Source organism: Haemaphysalis longicornis, unplaced genomic scaffold, assembly GCF_048455015.1.
Source record: "Haemaphysalis longicornis isolate Haplotype H1 unplaced genomic scaffold, Haemaphysalis longicornis Haplotype H1 scaffold_8, whole genome shotgun sequence".
NCBI classification, from domain to species: Eukaryota; Metazoa; Arthropoda; class Arachnida; order Ixodida; family Ixodidae; genus Haemaphysalis; species Haemaphysalis longicornis.
Genome location: NW_027526445.1, coordinates 75,488,471 through 75,509,115, shown reverse-complemented (window position 1 = coordinate 75,509,115; position 20,645 = coordinate 75,488,471).

Below are 20,645 nucleotides of genomic sequence, written 5' to 3'. Positions count from 1 at the left end.
AGCCGCAGCGCTCAAAGGTTTTCATGGCACACAGACATGGAAACTAGGGGCAGCGACCACTACCCGATTTTACTATCCTACCTCGGTAAAGATGCGCCCCGACTGGAAATTAAAATGAAGTGCACCAACACATATGAACACAGCGTAGATCAGCTAATTACTGCTGCGACTACAGATGATGACCTCATTCCAACCATAGGTCGCTGCCTTAAGGAATCGTCGTGTGTGATGCGAAGGCGTTTGAACATCAAGACAGATGAGGAATATGAGAGATTACGAGCCATTCGCAGGCGTGCGGAGCGGAAGGCGCGACGCACCACAACTTTAGAAGACCTGCAACAAGCCCGCAAGGCACAGAGACATGTGAGGCGCCATTTAGAAAAGTTACGAAGGCAGCGATGGCAAGACTTCTGCGCAAATTTAGACATTCACAAACCTTCGTCGCACATCTGGCGCGTTGTAAAGGGCATGCGCAACAATATCTCGCAGCTGCGCCCATTCAGGGCGCTATCGCTGCACGAAAACATTTCCCAGATGGAAGCAGCTGAACAGTATTGGAAGCTCCTGTCGGCAAGCTCGTCGACGCCTATGCGCTCACAGTTCCACGATATCGTTCCTCCGCCAGCTGCTTCAGCTGCCTTGGACCTTCCGTTTACAATAGAGGAGCTCAACGCAGCGATTTCCGACGTCAGAAAAGGCTCCTCTCCTAGTTATGAGGAAATCACCTACGACGCAATCTCTCATCTATCTGAGCACTCCCTCCTACGTCTTCTAGAATATTACAATAGAGCATGGCTACATGGCATCGTCCCCTCTGGTTGGAAACTGGCGAAAATCACTGCTGTCTTAAAACCTGGAAAACCACCGACAAGCTACAACTCCTTTCGACCGATAGCCTTGCTCAGCTGTGTTGGAAAATTAATGGAAAAAATTATTTTTAAGAGGGTCACTTGGTACATGGAAACGAAAAAACTTTATCCACCTCAAATGAATGGATTTCGGCAAAACAGATCGGCTATTGACAACATCATTGCCCTTGTATCGTCTGTTGAAGAAGAACTAAATTCTGGACATGTACCCGTCGCAGTGTTTCTAGACGTTAAATCGGCATTCGACTCCGTTTATCACGATGCCATACTATCATCCCTTATTGCACTTGGACTAGGCGGAAGATTATACGTATGGATTTCAAATTACCTTGAAGGACGAAAACTCTTCATGTGCACGGCAGAACGCCCAACATCATATCATGAAATAAAAAGAGGAGCACCTCAAGGAGCTGTATCAAGCCCTTTACTTTTTAATCTCCCGCTCATCCACCTGAAGCGTGTTCTCCCCCGTGGCGTCAAGATCACTCTCTATGCGGACGACATCTGTATTTGGAGTGCATCAAAATCCCGGAGGGTAACGCAAAACAAACTTCAGAAGGCGCTTGCAAAGATATCTGCGTATCTGCTGCCTAAAGGACTCCATCTTTCCTCAGAAAAAAGCGTCGTCATGGCATTCACTCACAAATGCATGGATAGATATCCCTTAATCTTGGGTGGTCGGCCTCTGCATTACAGACGGACCCAAAGATATCTTCGTATTCTCTTAGACCGAAACCTCTCCTGGGCCCCTGAAGTGCAGAGGCTACGGAAGCGAATATCAACAGCATCGCAAATTATTGGGTATCTTGCTGGCAGCCACTGGGGTAGTGATTGCCGCTCCATGGTTTTGCTGTTCAAGGCGTATGTGGATGGCCTGTTGCGCTATAGCCTTCCTGTCCTGCAGCAACTGACACCTACAAGCAAAAGACAGCTGGAGGCGGCGAGAAATAACTGCCTCAGAAAATGCCTCGGACTTCCGAAAGGCTCGTCATCTTCTAGGACAACTGCTGAAGCAGGTTGCCTCCCCTTGGACGTGCTACGGCTCAAAGAAACGCTCCGCGTTCATTTGAGGCATACGCTACATGCACGAACCCATTTCCTATCCCGTATTGCGGTTCAAAATCCGAATTCTAGCTTTGGACAAACAATAAAAAGTATTAATGCCCCAATTCCGACTCAAGCACCGCCAACCATGCCACGGAACTTCCCGCCCTGGAATCTGACGCCTCTACGGATAAAATCATTCAGACCAGGAATTGATTAAAAAAACATATACCTCAAATTGGCCTGCTGCAGATGACGCTTGCACACATTAACAGATTTTACTCGGCAACTACTCACATTTATACTGATGGATCGGCAACACCTGAGTGCAGCTCCTCGGGAATTTTCATTCCATCAAGTGAAAAAGCATTTTAATATCGCCTTGAGCGACCGACTTCGCCTGCGTCAGCGGAGCTCTACGGGATTAAAGAAGCACTTCGATATATTCTACGCCAGCCGCCGACATGTTGGACCATTTTCTCTGATTCGAGAGCAGCACTTCAAAGCTTACAACGCGCTAGCTGCTTCAGCTTTCACGAACATGTCCAGCGCGAAGTAAAGTATTTGCACCATCTGGCATACGTCGCTGGACATCGCGTTACCTTCCAATGGCTCCCAGGCCCAGCGGCATCAAGGGAAATGAGAAAGCGGACGAGGCTGCCCGCAGGGGCCTACAAATGATAAAAAGAAAGAAGATTGTCTTCACGAAGCATGATGCCACCACAATGACGAAGGCACTAGCTCTGTCGGAAAGGAACCGTTTATGGTCCTTGCAGCAGCATCATTACGGCTTTTTATATTCAATTGACCCATATGTCAGAATGCGGCTGCCAGAGCGTCTACCCCGCCACTTGGAGACGTTGCGGCATAGACTTCGTCATAATGCAGCACTAACAAATTCCTATCTACATCGGACCGGCCAGACATCAAGCCCATATTGCGACAATTGTGGTTCACTTGAAACTGTTGAACACACATTACTGGAATGCTGTGCCTATGCCGACTCAAGGTGCCGTTTACAACATAAAATTGATTGCCTCCACCCTGGACCATTGACATTAAGATTGGTACTTGGACCATGGCCCTCTCCCTCCGCTCAGCGCAAAATCTTGTCCGCGCTATTCGAATTCCTCCAGGACATTGGTGTGTCCACGAAATTGTAGTCGTTCCTCCATCTCAAGAGCCTTTGAACTCAATACCCTGAAGAAGGATCATATTTTATTTTTTTTTTTCACTACTACTACTCTCCTTTTCTTGACTGCAGCTACTACCTTTTCCCTCTCCTCCTTTCCCCGCAGAGTAGCATGCCGGCGAACTGATGTCGGCAAACCTCTCTGCACTTTCCTCTTTAATAAAAAGTTTCTCTCTCTCTCCCGTCGGGCTGCGTCAGCTCTGGTACTATTTCGTGCTGGGAACCGTACCACCCACGAGGACAACCAAGAGAGTGTAGGCGGCCGAATGAAGTGGCTAGGGCTAGTCCCCATTTATTCACAGTTTCGTGAGGACGACTACATGGGCCCGAGAATCGGAGCGCGCCCGTAGAGTGCGGCCGAGCAGTGCGGAAGCCATGATGTTCTCTGGCGCGTGGTTCGTTCTGCGTGTCGAGGCCACGCGCTGCTGACGATGGCACAGCGGCCCATGGCGATGGTAGTGGGCGCGTGCTGTCGATTGCGAAGTGCCGCTACAGGGCTCTCCACTAGCGCGGAGCGCTACAAAAGAAAAGAAGAACATGAACAACTAGCAAGGAAAGCTATGTAGAGGGTGTGACTGCGGTCAGAGTTCTTTAATTAGTCCAAGTGAAAAGGGATCTAAGATCACAGAGTCGTTCTGGTCAGTCCCGAAATAGCATCCGGTGACTGTCCAAGTCGTCGTCATGAGGCCTAGTAAAAGCGGGCGTAGTAAGTGTATTCCCCACGACGTGAGTTTGCACGTCTATTAGCAGCACGCCTGAGCTGTCCAAGTGCAAGTTCAGGGGATAGAGCTGGGCGCAGGATCGATGCGTATGCATGACGCGAAATCTTGAAGTGTCGCCGAGGACTTTCTCTGCGGGCGCGTGTTGGGGATTTAACCAGTAATAGGCGACGACTCGGGCAGAACAGATGACGGGTCCATCGCAAGCACCATGGGGGTGGGCATAGCCGGAGCAAAGGGTTAACTTGGCATTTCACCCTCGTAGGAGGAGGTCGCCGTGGTCGGTGCTTGCGATGTCTGCGGCGACGTTTAGGCTTGACGGTGCTCGTGACTGCTTGTTGACGACCCTTCAATGGCGGAGGTCTTTCATTGTTGTCAGATTGACCATGTGGCTGGTGCGTTGGAAGTGCAGAACTTGTGCCTCGTGATCTTTGCGTCCGCTTAGTCATGATGGTGCCGTGAGAACTGCGCCTTAGAGTCGTGTTGCCGGTGTATGTTGCGTGGGCCAGAGCGCTGTCGGTGACAACGTCCTTACCGTCGGTGTCCTCGTATCGGTAGATGGTATGGGACGGTGGCAGGTCATTGGAGGGCGGGTTTTCGTCACAGTTCGTAACGAGTGCAACAGTGTCCATCTTGTGCATGATATGCGGCGACTGCAGGGGAACCGTAGTAGACGAGCATGTTGACGAGTCAGCCGCAGCACAAACGGTCGAGGTGCGTCGTGAAGCAGCGTCTTGTACTGGCGTCTCCTGTTGTGAAGATGAACACGGCGTGTTGGGTGCATAAATTGCGCTATAGTCCACGCGTACCGCTTGTATCAAGGGTGGTAACAGCGGTTGTTCAGGCGCCAGCCCGGTGCTTGCGCAAAGCAGGGAGGCGGCGCAGATACAGTGGGCAATAGAATGCTGGGTGTGAGGCGCAGTCGTTCGTCGTTGCCGCCGAGCCGCCGTCGGCTGGGCATAGCATCGTCGTGGTAGCAGTGTCGTCCCTGGGCGGTACCGCCGACGCCAGTATGCTGGTGCTAGTTACGAGGCCCTGGACTGGGGTGGTGCAAGGCTGGACGGCAGTGGCGGGTTGTTTTGGGGTACCGACCGTAGCGCGCGACCAGGACTGCTCTGAGCTCGTCGTAGGGCTGGGTTCCGGGCTTAGGCAGGGTGGAGGCTAAGCTTGCGGGTAAGAGCTCGTACATAAGCGCATAATGGTCCTTCTGGGCTGTGACGTGGTAGAGATCGAAAAAGCACTCCATCTGCATAAGCCAAACCTCGGGGTTCTTAGGGTAGAACGGTGGGCGGGGTGGCAACATCGCCGCACTGAGTACCGTGGTAGAAGCACTTTGAGTGGAGTGACTGGGCGCAGCCTGCTTGGAGTGGCCCGTAGAACGACGTTCAGCGAAGCCGGGTGGTGGTAGAACGCCTCTTCGCGCTTGGGTCTTAGAGTCCTCTTCAGGGCGCGAGGGAGGCTGCAATCCGGGCAGCGAGGTTCCCATTCCATCGTGAGTCACGGCGTGAGAGGAAGAAGTGGCAGGAGGCGATGCAGTGTCATTGTGGCGGGAAGGACTGGAGCCGAGGCGTGCCATCACGTAGGCCTGCAGTGTATCGTAAGGCCGCTCGAAGCGTTTTAGGTGCTCACCGCGTAGGTCGGCCGGAAGCAGGACGGTGATTAAGCGTTAGCTCTCGGCCTGGAAGTCGATGCGGCGGATGAAGAAGTGCGCTTCCATTTTGAGGAACCAGGCTCGTGGGTAGCGGTAGGGTCGCTCGAAGGCCGGCTAGGGCGGCAAAGGGCAAGTGAAGTGGGGCTCCATACTGCCGATGTCCGGGTCACCAATTATTGTGGGCGCCGATGTGGTCGCGCAGCTGACCCCACATTTATTTACAGAGCAGGATTCGGTGGCAGCAGAAGCCCCGCGAGTCAGGGAGCGCCCGTTGAAAGCGGCCAAGCAGAGCAGTAGCGTAGGTGTTCTCTGGCGCGTGGCTCGTCCTGCATGTCGAGGTCACGCGCTGCCGGCGATGGCACAGCGGCCCATGGGGATGAAAGTGGGCGCCTGCTGTCGATTACGAAGTGCCGCTACAAGAGCAAATTTGTAAATCTTTGTTCCCATTGAACTCTATCCCGAGGCTGTCATCCCATTTCATTGCCACAAAATTTAATTACAGGCAAAACAATGCATAAAGCTTTTTCTTCATTATTTGCTCTTAAATTCTGTGATGCACTGATATTTCCTAATGAAAGAAAAAAAGAATAATTCTGCAGATAACCAAAAGCAATACCTAAACTCTAAGATTGCAAACTATTAGAGCAGGCCAGGTCTACTGGGAATTATATAAGCAGTAAGGGCGGCTTCTTACTGTTTTGATCTGCCAGTTGCGCGAAATAAAATAATGCATTCTTTTTTCATCTCACGGGATGTTTAGGAGTCATTTTGACGCATTTTCGACTAATCGGTTTTGAAAAGATTGGTGGTTTTCTGACATTTTATTTCTCTAAAATTGACAAATCAAAATTATTTTGAAAAGTTTGTAACAATACATCCAAAAGTTTGAAAAACAAGTTATTGTCACACTAAGCACTTATGCATATGCAGGTAAAGTTTCTCATCTTCTAAAGTTTTTCACCACTACACGTATCTAAAAAATATATCATTTAAAAAATATAATAGATATAACTTCTGTATTGCTATGCTCCTTATATTCATGTTTCACACCATTTTTCACACTTTTTGACACTGATTTCAGATTTATCTATAGATGGGTTGAAATGAAGAGTACCGTATAATGCCCTCAGAATGGTTCACCTCAGTTCTATCTGCTGTCGTTTCTTTTTTTTTCTAAACTATTTCAACAGTTTGCCGGTTTGAAGCCCCCTGATTTACCACACTTACACGGATACAACTGTGCATGAGCAGAGCAGAGGCAAGATATTGCAAGGATGCCTACTGCATTCATCACTTCCTTGCACCTGTGATTCCATCGTGCCGTGCATATTACGTCAACCCGATAAAACTGGCCGCATCTTGACCCACACGCAGTTGGCGCGCGGACTACACTGCTAAGTCGGAGTGCGAAAGACCGTGCGGAGTCTGCTTAAATTGTGAGTTCGTTGTGACTTGAGCAGCGGGACATATTTTGCATAACGTCAAGCAAACAAACTGGCTTCGCACCTTTCCTAAACAGATGTGGCGCAATGGCATAGCTGCCACGACAGCATAACCAAGTCACATAACGCATCATGCACTGCTTCGCGCTGTCCTTAACACGAAAGCAGATGTAATCGTTGAAGACAGAAGCACTCGTTAGGTCGCAGCGTGAGGTTGCTCTTCGCTGGCCATTTTCCAAACACGCGTCCTGGCACTTTCTCAAACATACGAATTGCCTGTCATATCGTTCCAGCATAAGATTAGCGAGTTTGGTGCCTTCTTCGGCAACGGGTTCCGTCGTGCAGATAGCACTTCTAGATCCTTTGTTTACACTGTGGTTATTTCCGTCATACGCAGCGTGGTTGGCTAGATTCCCCGTCATTTTTGCTTTGTTTTGAACCCTATGGTAATGCTTCAAATAGCGCCTCGAAGTATTTTACCTCTAGTTTGGTGACGTCATACAGAAACTAAGACCTCTTCCAGCCATCAGATGACATTCCAAATGCGTCATCTTTTGAGAAATGGGAAGTAATTTTTGTTCCTTGGTATTACTGCCGCTTTTTGTAATGACTCGACAGGGCATGTTCCACACGGAGCATTCTGTGTCATGGGCGTGTATCGGTAGTTCTTGTATCCCCTGCTATTATGGATTGGTGTTTCCTAAGAATTGGGATTTGGGATTGAAAACCGTGCCTAATACTCATGCGGTAAGATCTCTCTTCAAAGTTCTGCTCAGTATCAGGGGCCGGCATTTCGCGCGGTTTTTGGGCTTTATGAATTGGCACGCAGCGTTACAAATTGCAGCCTTTATCTTCACCATTCCTTTCTTACACTTTTGTATTTTGCTTCGAACCGCAATTTTATATGCTCCAGATCTTTTTTTCAGAAACGGCACGCTTTCTGTGTACTAACACTACTGCGGACTATATTCATTATTACTAACTGGGAATGGTCATCTCGGTGCTTTCCAAGTAGTGACTGCGTGAGCGGACGCACAACGTCGACGGGAAATCGAAGGTGTGAGCAGAAATGGAAGCGATTTCTTTGTCGGTCTGAACGACGTAATCCCTCCATCGATACATCAACTGCTTATAGCGTTCGCGCAAAATGTACATATCCGGTCACTCCAGAACAGAAAAAAATAGCGCCGAAGACGATCACAAAAAAGGCCGCTAGACCCACATGACGCTCACGTTCTTTTGTTCTTTTGCGAGCAGTTTGTTTTGCCCTAAAGTAGATCACAAGTTTCTGTTCTACCGTCCTGCATTCAACACCTCTATACCCACCTGAAATAAAAAAGCACGCACAATTTAACGTTGTGTGACGTTGTGACGTTCTGACTAATGACGTTCTGTGTGACTGAATGCCACTTAGTTGCGTTTTGCCGTTTTCTGAACTGATTCATTTTGAGTTTCCATCACTATGTGCTCCGCATTGTTTTGCTTATGTCGATTTATGAAGCATTCAACTACTTTATCAGCTATGCTCATTAAAGAAGCAAAGGCAGCTAATATTTAGTTTTAAATAAAAGCAAATGTGCCCAAAGGGAGGCAAAAGGTGTTGGAACAACTGGCTCCGCAATCCCTCAGTTAAAAACAAAGTATAATATGTCAGAAATAGAAAATGCACTGCAAAAAGAAAAGAACATATTGAACAATAAACCGAAGTCTGTATACTACATGGTTAAAATCGTGAAAGCAAAACTAAGAGTAAAAGGGCAAATCCTTGCCTTCAATAAAAATAAAACAAGCAGTAGAAATCAGAACCAATAACAATTTCAGGGAAGTTCATGAACTTTGTTCTGCCATTAGTTTTTCTGCATGTGCTAGCCTTAACTGAGTAGAGTTTTTAATTTGTGATTATATGTGGTAACGTTTCCTAAAGAAAGAATAGAAGAATCTAAATTTAGAGTGGGTGATATTTCAGGCGCTGCGCTTTGAAAACCATAATTGGTACGGCCTTGGATCATTTAAATGGTGGAAACTGAATATGTTAAGTGCCATTTTTTTAGGTTCTGAAGTAAAGCTTCACTACTTTTGTTCAACGGTTTCGCGAAGGATGCGCTAGGTAACCTTTTGACCGGAGACACACTCCCGGCGACACAGCCATCAAAGCACAGCGCATGATTCGCCGCGGCCGTTGTCGGCGCTGCTCACAAGGCTCAGTTTAGGTCGTCCTGTTTACGTCGCTGCAGCGGCAGTGACGGGAACAGCCTCTCAACTGATCGCCTGCTGACCAAACCCTAAGCTTCCCGAGCATGCGCCGCTGGTTCGTATCGGGAATTGTTACTCATCTTTCACCGCGTTCGACGTTAAAGGAACGCCGCGTTTGCCGAGAATAAAAATCGAGGCAGGGCCTCCTTTTCTGAGCATTGCACGGGTGGGAATGGCTTTGAGCCGTGGTCGGCAATACAGCTACATCAAAGCTGAACTAAGCGAAACCAAGACTCAACCAAACTAAGCCAAGATTTTGCTTTGTATATCCAAGGTTAGCTGAGAAAAGCCGCAGCCATTTATTTCTGTTAAAATTTTTCATCGCCAGTTTGATTTCAAGGTATATGTACACGGCTAATTTTCTGGTGTAAGTGTTGTATCGCGAGAAAGGAATGTTTGTAGAAAACGCCTGGGTTGGTCTAAATACAGGGCACATTCTCGATAACAAGGATTGCTCTCTTTGTCTTTGGTAGGGTAAGGGATTCGTTTCCTTGATCATTTTTGTCGTACCCAAGATTATGGGCATCGGCAGGATATTCTCTAGAGGGGGGCAAACACATTGTATTAAGGAAAAAGAGAGAGAGGGCGAATAGCCCGGGAATGGCTCTGGAGTGGCTTAAGAAATCGGGCCAAGTGCCCGTTTTGCTCCGCCCTGCCAAAGCCCATCCACAAGTTATTCCAACGCAATTGTCAACAAACAAGTGAACGTTTATGTTGGAGTTTCTCCTTAGCAGTTGAAATGATTTAATACTAGTGTTAACACGAGTTAACGCAAATTTTGGACAGATAAGTATTCAGTGTGGTGTGACAAAAGTACACACTTGTGAAAAATAAACGTGGCATTTTTAAGTAGTGACTCGATTTCCTGAATGTCATTTAAATGTTGAAGAAAAGATTCTGTGACCTCGCTTATACTGGGCACAACAGAAGCCTCCGACTATTTTAGGGGCGTTAAATTCAAGCTGGTTTGAACTCAACCAACTGTGGGGTTGGAAGACGGAATGTTGCCATCATTTTGAACAACCTTAAGATTTCCGCCTAAACAATTTAAAAACTATGAACTGATTTCTTCTCTACAAACTGCAACTACAATCCTTTCCTGAGGGCGCATTATCTTGATTGCGAAACCATGCGGGAATCCTAAGCAGCCTTAGGCTTATTGACATAAATTTTGCAGAAATGAAGGTGTATTGCACTATAAAGTGAGCGTTCGATCATTATTTATGTATTTATTCATCCATAATACCACTAAAGGCCCTCGTTAGAGGGTATTAAAGAGGGGGGGGGAAGCGGGTAATTACATGAGCAAAAGTATGAACGATGAACATGAAACACGAAAAAAATACAAAAGAGATAAAACTTCAAATCAACTGCATGCTAAGGATGAAGTATATATTATAACAAATAATTGGTAATGACCGCAAAAATGGAGCAAGGAATAGGCAACAAATGGTTCGAATACAGACAAGTACACAGAGTGCCTATGAAAATGCAAGGAAGAATAATCGATACACTTCATAATTAAAAGAAAACAAATAAAGTATACACTCAAAACCAAACAAAAATTTGACTCACTCATCACACACAAACAAGCTGAATCAGGGTAAAACATACTACATATTTCAGCTGCACGTTCTGCAATAGACGGGACAAACCAATTAAAACTGCAAAACTTAGATGGTGTCAGTATTTTCAAATATTTCTTGAAATTTCCCGGCGTCTTTATCTTAGGTGATGTGCGATCGTAGATTATTCCTATAGATTGTGGTACGTGGAATGAATGACTAGGCAAAAGCAGATGACTTACAGTTTACGTGTTTAACTTTGTAGGGGTGATCGCGGCGTATAAATATAATGGCAGGTGGATCAAAGACATCGCTGTGAAGTGACACATGATGATAACTTTTATGGAAAGGTGATAGACGTGAACGTTTGCGGCGATTGAATAGTTCGGGTTGTTCTTCTGGGCGTTTTAGTGCTGTGACGCTGGGATGACACGAATGAGGCTGTGATGCTGGAAGAACAGAAAAAGCACGCCAAGCACATTAAGAGGACTTTCCAAAGAAATGTTTTGACCTTCTTGTAGCAAAAGGTGAGAAAACAGTTTGTATGCTTTTACGCTCAGCTGATAAATAGGCATAGTGCGTTATTTGTACTCTGCTAGACGACGACTTCAACTACTTTGAATTGCGCATCAGTGTTTCCCGTCTCACGCCTCTTTCACCCAAAACTGCAGTTTTTTTGTTCTGCGGCCAGAGGTCGGCGAACACACTCATGAGTCCACTCACTCATACTCATTTGGACTCAAACTCACGCGTCAGTTTCAGTTTTTGTGAGCGCGAGGCTAGTGTGGCATGGTGAGTTTTAGCTTGAGTGAGTTTGAGCCGAGTGAGCCGGACTCAGCTTGAGGCCAATTGAGTTTGAGTACGCCTAAGACCCAGTCATTTGTGAGGTCATTTTGAGTTCTGAGTACATTTTGAGTTTGAGTACATTTTAAATTTTGAGAACATTACTAGATTGAGTACATTTTGAGTTTGAGTCCATTTTGAGTTCTAAGTACATTTTGAGTTTGAGTACATTTTAAATTTTGAGAACATTTATAGATTGAGTACATTTTGAGTTTGAGTCCATTTTGAGTTCTAAGTACATTTTGAGTTTGAGTCCATTTTGAGTTTGAGTCCATTTTGAGTTTGAGTCTATTTTGAGTTCTGACTACATTTTGAGTTTGAGTCCATTTTGAGTTCTGAGTCTATTTTGAGTTTCAGTCCATTTTGAGTTTGAGTCCATTTTGAGTTCTGAGTCCATTTTGAGTTTGAGTCCATTTTGAGTTGTGAGTATATTTTGAGTTTGAGTCCATTTTGAGTTCTGAGTACATTTTGAGTTTGAGTGCATTATGAGTTTCATTTCTTATTGAGTTTTGAGTGCATGTTGTGTTCTGAGTACAAATGAGTTTTTAGTCCATTTTGAGTTTGAGTAGGTATGAGTAGCATAGCAGGCAGCTATGGTTGGCTGTTAAGTTTCTTTTGTCGCTGTGGGCTCGGAATTCAGGTTACCTGCGGGTACGGCACCATTCGCGATCCGCGTGATCGGTTGGGAGAGAGGGGGTGTCTGATTTTTTTTTGTTTCTTGTTGAATATCATTGACCCTAAGCACTTGCTGTATGCCAAGTTTTCGCGGCTGGGCGCGCGAGTGAAAATTGACCGGTGAGGTCAAAAAAAGGGTTGTCTTAACTTTTCCTCCTGATGGATCCAATAAAAGGGTGGGAGAGGGTGGTGGGAAAGCACACGGCGGCGCTGGCTTGCTGGTAGTTCGCATGCTACTGTAAACGGCTTGATATACTTGGGGTAACAAAGGAATAGGCGAGAGCCGGGGGAAAAGGGGGCGGGGCCTGTCCCTTCTGCTGTTTCCAATGAAGTAGCTGAATTTACTGGGTAACGCCCCTTTAGACAGAATAATGACCGCATTAGATTGGGTGAAAAGTCATACTGATGACGATAAGGTGTGTAAGGTATCAAATGAAGGGTCCCGATTAATGGAATCACGTGGGGTAAATGAAAAAATGTTTCCTGATTGTAGTCATCAGGCAGTGATAATGAGTCATATATTGGGTTAAAATTCAAAATGACGCTGCCAGGGAATATGGGGAATCAAATTCAAGGTCTCGATGTGGGGAATCATTCTGAACAAAAATGCGTTATGGTTATATCATGACGTAGTCAAGGTTAGTCATAGATTCAGTTAAACTTCAAGTTCATGATTATAGGGTGTGTGGCGTATTAAAATATTGGTCTCGGTGAGGGGAATCACGTGCTTCCTCATTATTATCATGACCACGGAGCAAGATAAAGAGGAGAGCCGACTTCGCTCTCTCCGGCGGGCTCTTAATGTCCATCACTCGCGGAGCACAATGTAGATGGCGCAGCGCATGGGCCGCCGGCTCAGCGGCCAGCGTTCCCCGTGCACCGGAGGGCGCGTTGGCGGAACGCACTACGTCGGCTTTTGTCGTCTGCTTCAGCGTCGGTAGTTTTGGGCACTGAGTGCTTTGGGCCTGCTTTGGCGCCACTTCGCGTTCATTGCGCTCCTCCTTCGCACGGCTTGATGAACTTGTTTGACAGCACCTTCTGGGTAACCCGGACCCGTTAATGACACGTTAATGATTGGTTTGCATGGCGGGAAAACAAAATGTAGAAACCACATATAGACATTAAACAAACACTACCTTTTGCGCAGTGCTTGCCCAAAATGCGACTCCGTTTTGTAAATTTGTGAACAGCAATTCGGCTGTGTTTTAACAGGTTTTACAAATGGCGAAAGGAGCGACTGGTTCTGATCAATAGCGATTATAAAAGTTCCCTCCGCTTTCACACAGTTATCCAACTTACGTCCAAAACAGAGTGTGCCTAGAACACGGACCGGCACTCACACGCTCATCAGAAAATAACAGAAACGCGATAACATCACCCCCGACTGCCCGCGAGGTAGCAATCTGCTCAAGATCAAGGCCCTGATAGTGCGGTCTTTTCACAAGCCTTCATTTTGCGATATTTGAATTCGTCCGGACCCTATATCTCTGTGGTGATGACTCGCCGAAAGAAAAGGTTTAACGAGCCGGTTTTTTTGCTGGTCAGCCGCTTTAAAAAAACGCCGGGAACCCTGGTACGCACAAAATTGGAGCCATACAAATCGCAGCATTTCATTTGCAGTCCGCGCCGTTATCGACGAGATAACACGACTGTAGAGCGACAGTTAACATAGGCGGTAAGGTGCTGCTTGAGTTACAATGAAGAGTGCGTTTGATATTCTTGGGTGCCTTATCAAGATGACAAGTGTTTTTGTATACTTAATACAACAGGACAGCCCTCCAATTCACTAATTGGCACAGAAATATATGTGGAGACTCCGGGCGATCCTTGTAAGCGTTGTTCGTGCGCAGAAGCGGCATAAATGATTAAGCACGCGGCCGGAGAGCGGGAAAACAGAAGAAGGTAATTTTTTCGCTGCATCGATTTGTCATAAGCAGAATCACGCTAGACTGTATGTTGTGGCGTTCCATATTTCTCTTGCTCCTTCTTTGGTGTTTGTGAAGTCGTCGTCGTTCAGTTGCGTCTTACATCCTCTGGGTTAGTACAATATCTTTAGCGGGTCTTCATAATGTCAGAATAAACGCTCCCTGATAGGGAATAAGCGATCGCCATGTATTCGGTGGCGTGCGATTATCTGCCCCGTCTATTGCGGCTGCGCACAGGTGTTTAAATTCCGCGCGTGCACGCATGCCTCCTGCATAGTAGGACAGGCATAAGGCAGGCGTCGCTGCGAAAGAAAATACGCTTCGGTGGAGAGCGAACAAGGGAAGAGCCATGTACAGAGGCACAGCGACGAGAGGGCGAACGAAGTAGGAAGAGAGCAAAGGGAAAGCTGGGCGGCCGGCGGCGCGTGGACAATATAGGCCCGAGCAAATGATTTTTTCTGGGCCACAGTCGGTGCTCCGCTTTATATCTTGCTCCTCGATCATGACATAGTCAAGGTGGGTCATAAATTCGGTTAAAATTCAGAATGAGGCAAATGCGTGTGCGGGGCATAAAATTGAAGGTTCCGATGAGGGAAATCAAGTGGGACAAAATTGCGGTACGGCTATATTATGACATAGTCATGGTTAGTCTATGATTGGTTTACCATTCAAATTGATTCCGCTAGGATGTGATGGGTATCAAATTAATGGTCTTAATGAGCGGAACCACGTAGGAGAAATATAAAAATGCTTCCTAGTTATAACCATGAGATATTATGGCGAGTCTTGTATTGGGTTAAAATTCGAAGTGACCCCGCTAGGGCGTGTAGGGTATCAAAGTCATGGTCTTGACGAGGGGAATCACGTGGCACCAATAAAAAAAGGCTTCGCGGTTTTAATCATAATATAGTCATTATGAGTCATAAATTGGGGTAAATACAAGGTCATCCTGCCATTCCAACCTCTCGAACTTAAATCCCCAGACACAAAAACTCTCTGCTAATAACTGCCATTCAAACGTTACTTCCTCCTTTTCCGCGTGTCCCAACAAACAAGCAAATCCTTCGACACATATCGTGTCGTGGAAATTGTGGACGACCACAGGTAACAGGGCCTCCCAGCTTATCAGAAAGGAGAATTTCACATTTTTTTTATGAATGAGCCTTGAGGCCGCGTTTCGTGTCCGTAATTTCCTTCCCACAGTGTACCAACGTGCACTCGAATACAGAATTTCCCAATTACATATGAGACATTAACTCCTCGCTAGAGTGTAGGAGATAGAGAGGCAACAGAGCCACTAAGACATAAACAGACATTGCGACAGAAGGAAAACACTTCAGAAAAACAAGCAAGCACAGTTTGTGTGTGCGCTCGAACTGATTTTATTACAATAAGAAATCAGCGCAAGATATAAAAAACAAGCCCATGATAACAATATAAAGGAAAAGAATTAACTCGGGCTGTGCCGTTCTCCAACGACTACATGTGAAACACAATGGAAGAACAGATGACTGATGCAACACACACACACACACACACACACACACACACACACACACACACACACACACACACACACACACACACACACACACACACGCACGCGGACGCGCACGCGCACACGCACTCGCACTCGCACATGCACACGCCCACGCACACGCACACGCGTGCGTGCTGGAAGTGAACAGCTGGGTACGGTGGCGGTAATTGCTTAGAACGGTAGCGTCGTGCCTTTCCAAGCAGCGAGAGCTCATCCCACCTAGCAAATGCTAATAAATCTAATAATAGTGCCTTAGCAAACAACGAGGCACTTCTTTGTTTGTCCCACGTGATTTCTCTCCTCGAGACCCTCAATTTGATAGCCCACATTTTTTAGCGCCACATCTCTCTGAATTTTAACCCAACCTAAAACTATCCATGCCTCCCGTGTTACACGGTTTGAGATTTTCCATATTTTTTCTTATTATTATTTTTTTAGTTTTTTAACATTTATTTTGATCAATTCTCTACATTTACGCTTTTATAATGATTACTGGTTGAACTTTCATATTATCTGCATTTTTGTGTAAATGCAGGGCGTTACACGATCCTGCCGGGGTAGTCGGAGGGGGGTACTCGACAAAGAATGATGCTACACATTAAAAAATCAAAGGCATATCCATGAACGCCTCGCACTTCAGAGATTTGCGGGGACAGTTCGCTTTGACACAAGGCGTTTTTTCAGGATGCAGAACAAGAATGCACGGAACCGTAACCCTAAACAGTGTCGACATAAATGAGCGGAGCAGTGAGCGCACGTACTATCGAACAATCTTGCTTCCTTCGACCCAAGGACCTAGCCCACCATCAAGTCTGGACCGCCTCTGTCATGAACACGAACACGGAGCCTACATCAAGAGTTTGGCATCCAATATATACGTACAATTGCTTGCAACCAGCGCTAGTCATCATGGGCAGCAAGTATAGCTGTATTAAATCTTCAACGAAAATTGTTTCCGACCTCACAGAAGCTACGGTGTCATGTCGTGCCGAATGCAAGTTTTTGAGCTCCCGAATGTGCACCCGTAACATTTTTACCACGCGTGAATTTGAAAACACCGAGTGCTAATAAAATCAGAGTCCATCTGAGCCCGAGTAAATTCCTAGTATGAGAGAGTTGTGAGTCCATTTGAGTTGTGAATTCATTTTGATTTCTCAGCCCATTTTGAGTTCTGAGTTCATTTTGAGCATTGAGCACAATTTGAGTTTTTAGTTTATTTTGAGTTTTGATTCCATTTTGAGTTTGAGTACATTTTGAGTTCTGAGTACATTTTGAGTTTTGAGTCCATTTTGACTTTTGACTCCATTTTGAGTTTGAGTACATTATGAGTTTGAGCCCATTTTGAGTTTGAGTACATTTTGAGTTCGGAGTACATTTTGAGTTTTGAGTCCATTTTGAGTTGAGTACATTTTGAGTTCTCAGTTCATTTTGAGTTTTGAGTCCATTTTGACTTTTGAGTCCATTTTGAGTTTGAGTACATTTTGAGTTTGAGCCCATTTTGAGTTTGAGTACATTTTGAGTTTTTATTAAATTTTGAGTTTGAGTACAGTTTGAGTTCTGGGTACATTTTGAGTTTTGAGTCCGAGTGAGTTTTGAGTTTTGCCCTCAATGTGAGTTTGAGTTTGAGTGAGCGCAGCTGTGCTGCTCAGCATTGAGTCTGAGTTTGAGTAAGTGGTGATTCGATAAAAAAATTGTGAGTGAGTTTGTGTGAGCCGCGCCAACGTTGCCCAGGTATGTCTGCGGCTAAAGTGTCCATGGGCTACTTGAGCTTCTGTCTTGACTGCCCGATCATTGTACGCGTACCTGGCTCGGCTGCGCACTACTCGAATCGGATGTGACCTAGAGTAGTCTTAGCGGCGGCTTTTGAGAACGCGGTTGGTTGGGGGGGGGAGGCCTGAAGTGCGGTTGAAGGGTTAAAGAACCAAACGTAACACACAGTTACGAAGGGCCGGGTGTGTCACTTTAGCTTCCATATGCGCCTCCTTGCGTGGTTGCTATACGTATGACGCCTCCAAGTGCAACAGGGCGGCGCCCTCGCTATGGTGATTACAGCCAATGCTTCCCTACGCTTTCTGAGAAAGGATGTTGCGCTATTAGAAGAATTGACACTTTCAAGTCGTTGAAGGCTATGAGTCGTCTGGTGCCTGGTTCAGCGCCGGGGTCACGTCGAAGGCATGCGGCAGCTTGAAAGCATCAGCGCATGCACATTGAAATTTGGCGACCGCGATCACTTGACTTGTTCCTTGCGTTTCTTCGAGAAACAGAATTCCAGCGCGCTTCTTTAGATGCTGGTACTCCTCAGTGACGTTGGTGACGAAAACGTGGAATTTGTATTGATTAAAGCACGCAATGGCTCTTGCGACGGAGACACCGCAGTCGCAAAGCAAACTTTGGTCACTCTCTACAATAGCGTCGATGTCAGGAGCAGCATCCTCAGACTAAATGGTGGTGATCATCAAGCTGGCGCGGGTTCGCAGGGTGACGCGATCGTCGGGGAACCTTACATCAGCACGGTGTTCGGGGTTCGGGTACGATATCGTGAAGTGATGGGAGGAAAAAGCTATCGCCTTGGTTTGCTGATCAATTATTGCGACGTTGTCTGTCAAAAGGTCCATTCCGAGAATTACGTCACGGTAGCAGTGAAGAAAAATTTCGAACACAGCAGGGTACGTGGTGCCGTCTATGGTGACGCACGATGTGCACATTCCACTTGGTGTTACGACGAGGCCTCACGCTGTGCGTATGTGCGGACCGTCAATCTTGCCGTAACACGTATTAAACAATGTGTATGTATCTATTGTTCTCACAGTGGTTACTAATTGAATGGAGACTAATTTTTATCCCACAAATAGCTTTTTTCCTTTTCCTAGTATCGCCCTACTTTGCAATATGAGCATGAAATAAAGTTAGATGATTTTTTATGTTGTTTTCATAGTACATATAAATGTATATTTTGTGTTTCTCCTTAAATGCAATGAGTGCCTATACTGGCCTAGTTTGAAGATAGGCGCCCCATTGTCTAACACGTGTGGGATGTGTATTTTATACAGCTTCGCAATTCATACACCTTTGCGAAAGGAAATGGTTCCTATTTTTTATCGTTGCATTTTTCCCTGATCTTAGGTTGTGAGATACTTCGTACAATTTATTGAAGAACTGTTACAGCGGTCCCATTGGCGCATTTCATATTGTCACGAAGCCAAGGACGACTCTTTTGTTTGGAAAAGAAACAAGTTTATTGGAGCGAACTTGTGCTCCCCTAACAACTGAAAAGAATACAGAGGCGGCGAGGCAGCGGTCAACAAAGTGACGTACGTGCGTCGGCGAGCGTCGCGGAATCGAATGCCCCGGCGTCTGCTCTGCAGGCGTTCTATCTTTCGGCGCGCGTGGTTCTGGAACCATCGATTCGCATCGAGAACATTGTAGATGCAAGAAGATTATTCCGGGCTGTTCACGTAAATCGGACTGCTCTCCCTATCACAACAAATAACACATGCGGCACAGAAAGAAGGAATGGAACCCGCGCTTCCCTTGGCACGGAGACAACACAGACCGGCGCAGCCGGGCGGTAAAAGCAAAACACAAATAAACAAACCCAATGTATGGTTCGCGGCATTACCCCCCTCTAAGAGTGCATCGACCCGATGCTAACATAAGCGACAGTCCGAAAATAAAAATAAAAGTTCGTCATCGTCCGTAGAAAGGTTTTAAGCGAACCACGTGGACGACTTCGGGCCGCGTACGTCGTCGTGATGTGCCGGAGTCACCATCGGGGATCACTTCGTAGGTAAGTTGGCCAACACGTCGTAGAATCTTGTAGGGTCCGAAATACCGTCGCAGGAGCTTCTCACTGAGTCCGCGTCGTCGGATAGGAGTCCAAACCCACACACGGTCCCCTGGGCGGTACTCGGCGTCTCGGCGTCGGAGGTTGTAGCGGCCGGCATCCACCAGCTGCTGGTCCCTTATACGAACTCGAGCGAGCTGGCGGGCCTCCTCCGCACGTTGAAGGTATCCTTGGACGTCGGCGTTGAGGTCGTCGTCTTCTAGATGCGGAAGCATGGCGTCGAGCATCGTAGTCGGTCGTCTTCCGTAGACAAGCTCGAACGGTGTCATCTGCGTAGTTTCCTGCGTCGCTGTATTGTACGCAAACGTGACATACGGGAGGACTTCGTCCCAAGTCTTATGTTCAACGTCGACGTACATGGACAGCATATCCGCAATCGTCTTGTTCAGACGTTCCGTTAGTCCGTTCGTTTGGGGGTGGTACGCCGTCGTTCTTCGGTGATCCGTGTTGCTGTAGCGTAAGATTCCTTGCATCAGCTCCGCGGTAAAGGCCGTTCCGCGGTCCGTGATTAAGACTTCAGGGGCTCTATGTCGCAGCACAACTTGGTTTATAAAGAACTTGGCGACTTCTTGTGCAGTCCCCCGCGGAAGAGCGGCGGTCTCTGCGTAGCGCGTCATGTAGTCTGTCGCTACGACAATCCACTTGTTCTGCGATCGTGACGTCGGGAACGGGCCTAGGAGGTCCATTCCAATCTGTTGAAAGGGCCTTGACGGGACGGTGATCGGTTGCAGAAGTCCGGCGGGTCTTGTCGGCGGCGTTTTTCGTCGCTGGCAGTCCCGGCAACTCCGAACGTAGTGGGTGACGTCGGATGTAAGGCGGGGCCAGAAGTACTTCGCCTTAATTTTGGCAATAGTGCGAGCTGTGCCGAGATGTCCGGAAGACGGGTCGTCGTGGGACGCTTCCGAAATTTCGTCACGAAGGTCTGCGGGGATGACAAGTAGATAATTCGTTCTTGTTCCGGGGCTGAAATTCTTGTTCACGAGGACGGAGTTTTTAAGGCTGAATGCTGGTAAGTTACGCTTGAACGCTCTAGGCACGGCGACGTTTCGTCCTTCGAGGTAGTCGATCATTACGCGCAAGTCG